Source organism: Siphateles boraxobius, unplaced genomic scaffold (assembly GCF_051911475.1).
Source record: "Siphateles boraxobius isolate OS27281-9 unplaced genomic scaffold, OSU_SipBor_1 269, whole genome shotgun sequence".
NCBI classification, from domain to species: domain Eukaryota; kingdom Metazoa; phylum Chordata; class Actinopteri; order Cypriniformes; family Leuciscidae; genus Siphateles; species Siphateles boraxobius.
Window position 1 is genome coordinate 128542 of NW_027508886.1, and position 12365 is coordinate 140906.

Genomic DNA, 12365 nt, shown 5'->3' on the forward strand with positions numbered 1-12365 from the left:
GTAGTGGGATCGATGCCTGCATTCTCCAGTGCTGTCCATCCTTTTTACGCCCCACTTCAAGGGGCACTACCTAGATGAGCTCTTGCGGCTCAGTGCTGCCGAAAAAGTTTTTTCGAACGAGGTACTGCACACATTCCTGGCAAAAGCAGGTCCCACCGAGATTTGAACTCGGATCGCTGGATTCAGAGCCCAGAGTGCTAACCATTACACGATGGAACCTTGGCGTGTGTCAACTTTTCCCATGAGCAGCAGAGATTTAAGTCATTGAGTCCAGAAGCACGATAGCAAGGATTTAAGTCATTGAGTCCAGAAGCACGATAGCAAGGAGCAAATGAAGCCTTTGCTTTTTAAGCCCATGTTTCCCCAATTCCGACTCGGTTTGAGAGTGCCAATTTCACCGCCACGTCAGCAGTTGCGCATCACCTCTGTTTTTTCCCTCCCTTCCGCAAATAACCTAAAAAGTTTCCACCGAGATTTGAACTCAGATATCTGGATTCAAAGCCCAGAGTGCTAATCATTACACCATGGAACCAACACACTCTGCTAGCTGGCTGTCTGAGAGGCAGATAGCGATGAGGCTAGGTGGAATCAGGTAGACTAAAAGAGGCGGACGTGGTTCCTCTGCCGAAATCCGGTATTGAACCAGGGACCTTTAGATCTTCAGTCTAACGCTCTCCCAACTGAGCTATTTCGGCCAGATACTTGTATGGTTTAGCCAGCAGGGATGTCTGGGAGACCGCCCGTCATTTTCGAGAAGAGCAGAGCGAAGGTCCCAGAGAGAAAATGAGTGGCCCGTACGGGGATGAAAACCCGCCACCTTGGCGTTATTAGCACCACGCTCTAAGCAACTGAGCTAACCGGCCTCTCTCTGGCACATTTTATCCCCAATTTCTCACAAATATCCTGGTTGCCCTAATCAGGCTGAAGAGATTAAAAGCAAAGCCTAATAATGGGCTCGTCTGGGATTTGAGCCCGGGACCTCTCGCACCCTAAGCGAGAATCATACCCCTAGACCAACGAGCCGAAACATACATCTTCCCTGCTGCTGCCGGGCCGCAAACATTTCAGCTTCCATGGCTTAAAGCGCAATTTTTTGATTAAATCTACTATTAAAAGGTAGCCAGTGCAAAGTTTCCAGCACAGAGGAAATGCGGCCTCTTTTTTTGTGGTCATTGGAAATCACGCTGCAGGACCTGCACACGAATAATGAGAAGCTTACTTACAGGAGCCTGGTCTGCAACACTGGACCCAGTTGATGTTGCAGGAGCAGAAGCAGCACTTGGCTGGACAGAAGGCTGTGGAGGAGACTGCAGAGGAGGCTGAGCAGGGCGCAGAGGAGGAGACTGCAGAGGGGCTGGGCAGGGCGCAGAGGAGGAGACTGCAGAGGAGGCTGGGCAGGCCGCAGAGGAGGAGACTGCAGAGGAGGCTGGGCAGGGCGCTGCAGTCCTGTGGGTGGCTGTAGTGAGGATGGTCCTGGTGCAGAGGGACAGGGGTTGAAGGCCTTGCTGGAAAGATTGGAGTTGCTCTTTCCAGTGGACAGGAAGCTCTGCAGGCGACTGGGACACCTGGCCAGGGGTCCACAATGCTGGAGGAGCAGGATAAGGGGCAGGAGCAGGGGCAGTAGCACGAGCCGGGGCAGGAGCAGGGCCTCTCGAGCCTGCAGTGGCTGGAGAAAAAAGAAAAAACTTACCCACTTACAGGGTTTGGCTGGAGACAAAATCTTTTGTGCCAGCTGTGAAGCAAATAAATGCTTCCCCCGCGCCAACAGGGCCTACACATTGGTCGCCAGCAGTGGCCTGTTCTTAGTGGCAGTAGGTGGAGGAGGAACAGACACAGTGGCAGTGGGCACAGCATCAGTGAGGACAGATGCAGTGGGCACAGTGGTGGTGGGCACGTGGGCTGGAGTAATGTATATAATAATGTAATGAATGACACAAAAAAATACTAAATTAACAACAACAAAAAAATGGTTTAAGGAGGATATAGCTTAATTAGCGGTCGGCTAATTATCTTGACAGTAGTGGCATGTTTTTTACTGTATATCATGGTAAAGTTGCAGGTTCACATGTACAGAATAAAACGTGTGCTATTACACGCTAGCTAGCTTTATTGGCATGTTTAATTGTCCAAAAACAAACACTGTTTATGAATGAATAATGATCGATTATACAGTCGTGAAGAATAGACTTACCTGTTGCAAAGATTGCAAAGATGACGATAATAATAGCGGTCACCGATTGGTCAAAAGTAAGCCACAGGAGCAGAGCCAGGAGAGAAACGCGATTGGTCAAAAGTAAGCCACAGGAGAGAAAGGCGATTGGTCAAAAGTAAGCCACAGGAGAGAAAAACGATTGGTCAAAAGTAAGCCACAGGAGAGAACACGATTGGTCAAAAGTAAGCCACAGCAGAGAAACACGATTGGCTCACGTGGGCTTACTTTGGGCTTACTTTGGTTCAATCGGTAGGAAGCAGTAGGCGCAAGCGAGAGGTAGTGGGATCGATGCCTGCATTCTCCAGTGCTGTCCATCCTTTTTACGCCCCCCTTCAAGGGGCACTACCTAGATGAGCTCTTACGGCTCAGTGCTGCCGAAAATGTTTTTTCGAACGAGGTACTGCACACATTCCTGGCAAATGCAGGTCCCACCGAGATTTGAACTCGGATATACAATTAAAAGGTAGCCAGTGATCGCACCTCGTCTTTGTCTTTGAGAGCGATGGACACCTCCTCTCCATCATCGAGGGGAATTAGCTCAAATGGTAGAGCGCTCGCTTAGCATGCGAGAGGTAGCGGGATCGATGCCTGCATTCTCCAGTGCTGTCCATCCTTTTTACGCCCCCTTTCAAGAGGCACTACCTAGATGAGCTCTTCCGGCTCAGTGCTGCCGAAAATGTTTTTTCGAACGAGGTACTGCACACATTCCTGGCAAAAGCAGGTCCCACCGAGATTTGAACTCGGATCGCTGGATTCAGAGCCAAGAGTGCAAACCATTACACCATGGAACCTTGGCGTGTGTCAACTTTTCCCATGAGCAGCAGAGATTTAAGTCATTGAGTCCAAAAGCACGATAGCAAGGAGCAAATGAAGCCTTTGCTTTTTAAGCCCATGTTTCCCCAATTCCGACTCTGTTTGAGATTGCCAATTTCACTGCCACGTCAGCAGTTGCGCATCACCTCTGCTTTTTCCCACCCTTCCGCAAAGAACCTAAAAAGGTTCTACCGAGATTGGAACTTGGATCGCTGGATTCAAAGCCCAAAGTGCTAACCATTACACCATGGAACCAACACTTCCTGATAGCTGGCTGTCTGAGAGGCAGATAGCGATGAGGCTAGGTGGAATCAGGTAGACTAAAAGAGGCGGACGTGGTTCCTCTGCCGAAACCCGGGATATAAATATCCTGGTTGCCCTAATCAGGCTGAAGAGATTAAAAGCAAAGCCTAATAATGGGCTCATCCGGGATTTGAACCAGGGACCTCTCGCACCCTTTGCGAGAATCATACCCCTATACCAATACGCCGAAACATACATCCTCCCTGCTGCTGCCGAGCCGCAAACATTTCAGCTTGCATGGCTTAAAGCGCAATTTTTTGATTAAATCTACAATTAAAAGGTAGCCAGTGCAAAGTTTCCAGCACAGAGGAAATGCGGCCTCTTTTTTTGTGGTCATTGGAAATCACGCTGCAGCACCTGCACACGAATAATGAGAAGCTTACTTACAGGAGCCTGGTCTGCAACACTGGACCCAGTTGATGTTGCAGGAGCAGAGGCAGCACTTGGCTGGACAGAAGGCTGTGGAGGAGACTGCAGAGGAGGCTGAACAGGGCGCAGAGGAGGAGACTGCAGAGGAGGCTGGGCAGGGCGCAGAGGAGGAGACTGCAGAGGAGGCTGGGCAGGGCGCAGAGGAGGAGACTGCAGAGGAGGCTGGGCAGGGCGCAGAGGAGGAGACTGCAGAGGAGGCTGGGCAGGGCGCTGCAGTCCTGTGGGTGGCTGTAGTGAGGATGGTCCTGGTGCAGAGGGACAGGGGTTGAAGGCCTTGCTGGAAAGATGGGAGTTGCTCTTTCCAGTGGACAGGAAGCTCTGCAGGCGACTGGGACACCTGGCCAGGGGTCCACAATGCTGGAGGAGCAGGATAAGGGGCAGGAGCAGGGGCAGTAGCACGAGCCGGGGCAGGAGCAGGGCCTCTCGAGCCTGCAGTGGCTGGAGCGTAAAAAAACACAACAAAATTATCTTATTGTTTTAGACTTTCACTGCTTGACTTTCTCAGCTCTGCTGGACAGCTACTGCGATTACAAGGTTTACTGCAAAGCATGTATGATAAGTAGAGAGATGACATGATGATGAAAAGATGGAAGGAAGCAGTGAAAATCATCCTGTTTTTCATCCAAGCACCATTAGAAGAAATACAAGAAGAAAAAAAGATGGGATCAGCCAAGTGTGAAGCGAAGCAGACCAAACACTACAACAGCCACTTATTCCAAGGGGAGGGGGGGAAGTGTGAGATGACAAGAATGAGCTTTAGTCAGTGATTACGATAAAAAATGAAATAAAACCTTTTACATACACCTTTAAATTATCTTTTTTCCTTTGAGGATGTTCACTCAAAGAGTGAATGTAGATTGACACCTGAGAAGTGCCATTCCTCTGTGTTGTGAAATAAAATAATATGTCATTTAAAAAATACTGTTTTGTTTTATTTGTAATTGTTTGTAAAATATTGTTTAAGATTTACATACCTTGAGGAAGTTGTTCCTCAGCTTGCAAGGCTACAGTTGCCATCTCCAGGTCATCTTCCTCCTCAAAAAAATCCGTAGCAGCAGAGTCTGTAAAATAACATAAAACACTAAGCACATGTCACCAACACACTTGTATGCGTTAAGTGATACTCACCACATGTAAAGAGCTGTCTCCGGGCTGCGGACTCAGACGCAGGATGTACACGTGGTCCTGCAGCTGTTGAACACGTATTTTCGTTAGACATATATACTGCATAATATATATACTATATTGATTTTAAAGCTTGCAAATCACTTACAGGGTTTGGCTGGAGCCAAAATCTTTTGTGCCAGCTGTGAAGCAAATAAATGCTTCCCCCGCGCCAACAGGGCCTTCACATTGGTCGCCAGCAGTGGCCTGTTCTTAGTGGCATTAGGTGGAGGAGGAACAGACACAGTGGCAGTGGGCACAGCAGCAGTGAGGACAGATGCAGTGGGCACAGTGGTGGTGGGCACGTGGGCTGGAGCCTGCCTCTTCAGCACGTATGCTTTGAAAAGGGCCATATTGGTGGTAGGCCTGGCCTTTGCCTTCTTCAGGTAGGTGATGAGAGCCTGGGCCTCCTTGCTTGGGTCCTCATACACCTCCTTCATTGACCTACCCTTAAAATCCCCAAACTCCACCATCAGACATCCAGAGTCTCCTGTCCTCTGGGCCTCCTGCAGCATGGCCTGTTTTATATTATACACCTCCACAGCCTCGCCTACCTCCCTGATCTGCGAGGTGTATCTGAGGAACAGGTGTTTGTTGTCCGACAGCGGGTTGTCCCTCTCCTCCTCCCCCAAAATGCTGCTGACCAGATAGCAGGCATACCCCAGTGAGTTCTCCAGCAGCCACAGGAACCTCTGACCCTGGTGTTTCCCAAACTGGATCTTGCATTGAGCCAGAACCAGGAACTGGTCTCCAGGATTCCCTCCATTCTGCCTCACAAAGGCAGTGGCCTCAGCCAGGACCTCCTCCTTACACCTGGCCCTCCCTGCCAACACGATCTCCCTCCTATTGGCTTCCTCAGTTGGCCCCATAAGGAATCGACCCTCAGAGGTTCTTCGTAAAACCGGGTATGCATACATAATCTGAAAGGACACAGGCATAAACAGAACGTTACATAGCTGTCATATTCCAACTGAAAGTATTTTACTACAGCATTTTTTTTATGTAATTAATTATTATAATATTATAATAATTAATGAATATTATAATTATTATTATGAGCATAAGCATTATTGTTTTTTATACAACTGTGAATCACTTTGAATTGCCTTGTGTACAAATTGTAAATAGTGTGATGAACTTATTAATAAGAAAATCAATAACACTTCTTGGTACAATCTTGCTGGTATCATGCCATGCTTAAATCCTTTTGTTTTGTTTAGCTTTTGTAGCAGAGATTACTAAGAAACACCAAATATAACATAAAGGCGTTTATGACAATTCATAATAATATGATCATCAAACAGATCTAAAACTTAAAATGGTATATCAAATCGTTTTGGTATATCTTTTATAACATAGTTGAGAATCATTTGTTGAAACAAAAAAACACTTGTTTTTGCCTATTCATGTCTTTTTAAATATGTATAACATAGTATTTAAAAAGATAACATAAATATGTATACTGGTGTATAACATAGTATAGTATAACATATATGAATTAAACTTTTTTTTAAAGGTTTTAGTAAAAATCTTCTTGTGCTCAAAATAATGTAATGAATGACACAAAAAAATACTAAATTAACAACAACAAAAAAATGGTTTAAGGAGGATATAGCTTAATTAGCGGTCGGCTAATTATCTTGACAGTAGTGGCATGTTTTTTACTGTATATCATGGTAAAGTTGCAGGTTCACATGTACAGAAGAAAACGTGTGCTATTACACGCTAGCTAGCTTTATTGGCATGTTTAATTGTCTAAAAACAAACACTGTTTATGAATAAATAATGATCGATTATACAGTCGTGAAGAATAGACTTACCTGTTGCAAAGATGACGATAATTACTACTGATGACGACTACTTCCTGCTCAGCTACTGTTCGGACGCTCTCGCTTACTGCTCCGCGCTTTGCTCTATCGCTTTTATATTTCTATAATTTATCTCCTTTTATCATCTAATTTTAACTTCAGCAAATCAGCACAGTGCTCAAACGCTTGGATTACTACAAAAAAAGCAGAATTATTTTATTCGACCAGCCTCCCACTGAAAGCTTACATTCCGGGGAAGAGAAAACACAACTGCCTACATTCATAAGGATAAGAAAATGCCTCCTCTGGAATCTACTTGCTGCTCCAACTGCCACAGACTTTTACAAAGGATTGCAATTCTTGAAACAAAGTTAATTGCGGGACCACCAAACCAGACGGAATACACAACAGAGCTTCATCATGGACGTCCTCAGCATACAGCCGGTGAGTCCCATGAATCTAGTGCTTCTCGACAGGCCATACTGAGTGTAGAGAAACAAGCCGATCGTTTTACTAATCGATGGCACAAACAGGGTGCGAGACCCAAAGGCACTCGAGACATCAGATTGTCACGAGCATCACATATTACTGCAGTAGCATCCTCTACCCCAGATACGGCTCTGACAAGGACTGCAAACACTGGTCTCCTACCACCGCCTATACATCTTGAGAACAGATTTGAAGTATTAATGAATGAGGAATCCCCAAATTTGATGAATGTGATCGCACACAGACAGAATCAGCCAGTAGCTAACACTGATGCTAACTGGGGCTCAAGGTCGAGCAGACAGTCGGCACTCAGCTCACAGTGCAGCCGAGCCCAGGACTCTGATAGTGGGCGACTCCGTAATCAGAAGCATTAATAGCAGGGATACAACAACGTGCTGCCTTCCACAAGCAACAACTTCTGATGTAAACAGGGAACTTCAGAACATTCTGATGAAACATAAGACTGCAAATCGACTCATCATTCATGTGGGGAAGAATGATATTCATAAAGAGCAGTCGGAACTTCTTAAAAAGGATTTCAATGAACTTTTTGAAACACTTAAAAGACTGAAAGTTCAAACATTCATCAGTGGACCACTCCCAGCAAGAGGAACAAACAGGTTTTCACGGTTGCTTGGGCTTAATACATGGCTGCAAAAAACCTGCAATATAAAAGGAGTGAACTTTATTGACAACTTCAATCTTTTCTGGAGTCAGAGGCAACTGTTTCAACAGGATGGCCACCACCCAAACAAACTTGGTTCAAGAGTGCTAAAGGACAATATCTACTTCTCCCTCCGTCATCCTTCTGCAATGTGTGCCAATCCACTCAACCTGAATGGCACACACACACCTGGATACAGTATGAATGACCACAGGATTTCATTTCAGCACCTGAATGGACATGCGGTTGACACATCACACAAGGACAGTGATAACACCACTCAGCCACAACAACCTCTGCTCACGGACACAATCTCAGCTGAGCCCTGCCCACAGAGCTCACCACAGACAGACTGTGACATACCAGCACTGCTCCAAGATACAGCACCCATAGACGACTTTCTGGAAAACAGCCAGGGAAACCAGGACAGCATATTACAGCCTCCAATAACACCAGAGCAAAAATCCCTCTCACCGGAAACATTACCACTCTCTCCAGCATCTCCACTTCTGTGCTTCTCAGAGAAAATGGAACAACTGGTGCATGCTGGAACTAGACTATCCCACTCTTTTGCTGCGAGCCCCCAGATACCAACCAAAAAACGCCAGGCCCCACAACCACCAAAGCCTGCGGGCCCAGCTCGCCCTCCCTCTCCTCCTGTGAGAGCTCTTCGGCCTCTGCCACAGCGCCAGGGCCCACACCCTCCTCCAGCGGCTCGAGGTGAACCAAAAACAACTGATACCAACTCTCAGTGATATGTGTCGGGTCCCCGCTATGATAACAATAACTTTCTCAAATGTTTACAGAACAAGCGGGAACCCAGTGTGCCTGTATCTTTTTCTATTGCTGTTCGATTACATGATAGAAAGTCTAAGGCCTTCAAAAGCCGTACAGCAAACCCATCTAATCTGGTGCCTATTACACGACATACCAAGATTGCTGTGGGGACAAAAAGTAAGACTGTTAAGTTAGCACTTTTAAACATCCTCTCACTTAAAAATAAATCACTTTTAGTCAACGACTTAATAACCACATACAACCTGGATTTTATGTTGCTAAATGAAACTTGGCTAGAAGAAAGTTGCAGTGCAACAGTCCTCAATGAAACAGCCCCTCCTAACTTTACTTTTCTGAGTGTCTGCAGAGCTGTCAGAAGAGGCGGAGGTTTAGCTGCTCTTTATTAAGATGTCTATCAATGTAAGCAAATATCATTTGGGAATTACCCGTCTTTCGAGTATCTGGGTATTGTGTTAAAAGGTGCTCCACGCAATTTACTTATCATTGTTTACAGGCCTCCAAAATACTCTCCAGCTTTTGCTGAGAACTTAACAGAACTGTTATCAACAATTTCCTCAGAGTTTGACTGCTTTGCCATTGCTGGAGATTTTAACATTCACATAGATAATGCAGAAAACAATATGGCAAAAGAAATCAAAACTGTTTTAAAAACTTTTGATCTGACTCAGCATGTACATGGACCCACACATAATCGTGGACACACTCTAGATTTACTTATCAGTAAGGGTCTAAACATTTCATCAATTGTTATTAAGGATGTAGCACTGTCTGATCATTTTTGTATTTTCTTTGATATATTGATCTCTCCTGCCATTGAAGCTAGATCTGTGTCTGTCAAGAAGAGATGCTTAAATGAGAACACTAGTGTACTATTTATGAAGGCTATATCTTTAACACCAAGCATATCTGCTGACTCTGTTGATTTTCTCCTTGATTCTTTTAACTCAAAAGTTAAGAGTGTAATTGATGATATTGCTCCTGTGAAAGTCAGGAAGAAGAGTGGCAGACAAAAAGCACCTTGGAGAAACTCAACAGCAGTGCAAAATATGAAAAGACAATGGAGAAAAGCAGAGCGCATGTGGCGGAAGACAAAACTTGTAGTCCATTATAACATCTACAAAGACAGCATCCATGCTTTCAATAAGGAACTAAGCAAAGCTAGACAGACTTTTTTCTCGAATATTATAAACAGCAATATAAACAACACGCGCACTCTTTTTGCTACTGTAGAGAGACTGACAACCCCCCCAAGCCAGATTCCCAGTGAAATGCTCTCAGTGAGAAAGTGCAGTGAGTTTACTTCTTTCTTCTCTGAGAAAATCAATAATATCAGAAAGGTGATCAGCTCATCCTTGAGTTGCGCTGGGGTCAGGCAGATCAGACAACAGCACGAGAAAGTAGCCACTATGTCTGATTTCGAAGAAATTGATGGCAAAATTTTGGAAGAAACCGTACAGCAACTAAAAACATCAACCTGCGCCCTTGACGCACTTCCCACATCTTTTTTCAAAAATGTGTTACACAGCTTAGAAGCAGATCTCCTGGAAGTGGTAAATGCCTCACTTCTCTCTGGGAGTTTTCCGACCTCCCTGAAAACTGCTGTCGTCAAGCCCCTCCTGAAAAAGAGCAATCTGGATAAGACCATATTAAACAACTATAGACCGATATCAAATCTTCCTTTCATAGGCAAGATCATTGAAAAAGTTGTCTTCAATCAGCTGATCAAATTCTTACGCTCGAATGGATACTTTGACCATTTTCACTCTGGTTTCCGACCGCACCACAGTACAGAGACCGCGCTCATAAAGATAATAAATGATATTCGCTTAAATACTGATACAGGCTAATTATCAGTGCTGGTACTACTCGACCTCAGTGCTGCATTTGACACTGTCGATCACAAAATACTTCTTGACAGGCTGGAAAACTGGGTCGGGCTTTCTGGGATAGTCCTAAAATGGTTCAGGTCATACTTACGAGGCAGAGGTTATTATGTGAGTATAGGAGACCATAAGTCTGAGTGGACATCCATGACATGCGGAGTCCCTCAAGGCTCAATTCTTGCGCCACTCCTATTCAACCTGTACATGCTCCCAATGAGCCAAATAATGAGAAAGAACCAAATCGCTTACCATAGCTATGCAGACGACACACAGCTCTACTTATCCCTATCGCCTAACGATTACAGCCCCATTGACTCCCTTTGCCAATGCATTGATGAAGTAAACAATTGGATGTGCCAAAACTTTCTTCAGTTAAACAAATACAAAACTGAAGTCATTGCGTTTGGAAACAAAGATGAAGTTCTCAAGGTGAACGCATACCTTCAGTCTAGGGGTCAAACAACTGAAAAAATCAAGTCAGGAATCTGGGTGTGTCTGTAGAGTCAGACCTTAGTTTCAGTAGTCATGCCAAAGCAATAACTAAATCAGCATATTATCACCTGAAAAATATTGCAAGAATTAGATGCTTTGTTTCCAGTCAAGACTTAGAAAAACTTGTGCATGCTTTCATCACCAGTAGGGTGGATTATTGTAATGGACTTCTCACTGGCCCTCCCAAAAAGACCATAAGACAGTTGCAGCTCATACAGAACGCTGCTGCTAGGATTCTGAGCAGAACCAGAAAATATGAACACATCACACCAGTCCTCAGGTCTTTACACTGGCTGCCAGTTACATTTAGGATTGATTTTAAAGTATTATTACTGGTATATAAATCATTCAATGGCCTAGGACCTCAATACATTCCAGATATGCTCAGTGAATATAAACCCAACAGATCACTCAGATCATTAGGATCACATCGGCTAGAAATACCAAGGGTTCACTCTAAGCATGGCGAGTCTGCTTTTAGCTACTATGCCAGCCGCAGCTGGAACCAGCTTCCAGAAGAGATCAGATGTGCTCCTACAGTAGTCACATTCAAATCCAGACTCAAAACACATCTGTTTAACTGTGCATTTACTGAATGAGCACTGTGCCACTGTTCGTCCGACTGTTTGCACTGTATTTTATTTTATGTTTTAATTATTCTGATTTCATTTGATTATTTCTGTATTTTATCTTTTATTCCAAACTGTTTTAATTATTCTGATTTCTTTTGATTATTTTAATTTCTTCTATGTAAAGCACTTTGAATTACCATTGTGTATGAAATGTGCTATATAAATAAACTTGCCTTGCCTTGCCTTGCCTAATAATAGCGGTCGCCGATTGGTCAAAAGTAAGCCACAGGAGCAGAGCCAGGAGAGAAACGCGATTGGTCAAAAGTAAGCCAAAGGAGAGAAAGGCGATTGGTCAAAAGTAAGCCACAGGAGAGAAACACGATTGGTCAAAAGTAAGCCACAGGAGAGAACGCGATTGGTCAAAAGTAAGCCACAGCAGAGAAACACGATTGGCTCACGTGGGCTTACGTTGGGCTTACTTTGGCTCAATCGGTAGGAAGCAGTAGGCGCAAGCGAGAGGTAGTGGGATCGATGCCTGCATTCTCCAGTGCTGTCCATCCTTTTTACGCCCCCCTTCAAGGGGCACTACCTAGATGAGCTCTTGCGGCTCAGTGCTGCCGAAAAAGTTTTTTCAAACGAGGTACTGCACACATTCCTGGCAAAAGCAGGTCCCACCGAGATTTGAACTCAGATCGCTGGATTCAGAGCCCAGAGTGCTAACCATTACACCATCGAACC

At 44.8% G+C, this 12365-nt stretch overlaps 3 non-coding genes across 3 annotated transcripts; all 3 read right to left on the reverse strand.

Moving 5' to 3' along the window:
* Positions 1 to 147: 147 nt before the first annotated feature.
* Positions 148 to 219, reverse strand: trnaq-cug (transfer RNA glutamine (anticodon CUG)). Its single transcript has one exon. It is a non-coding gene; the product is annotated as a tRNA-Gln (tRNA).
* Positions 220 to 622: 403 nt separating this feature from the next.
* On the reverse strand, positions 623 to 695 carry trnaf-gaa (transfer RNA phenylalanine (anticodon GAA)). Its single transcript has one exon. It is a non-coding gene; the product is annotated as a tRNA-Phe (tRNA).
* An 11598-nt stretch (positions 696 to 12293) lies between these two features.
* trnaq-cug (transfer RNA glutamine (anticodon CUG)) lies at positions 12294 to 12365 on the reverse strand. Its single transcript has one exon. It is a non-coding gene; the product is annotated as a tRNA-Gln (tRNA).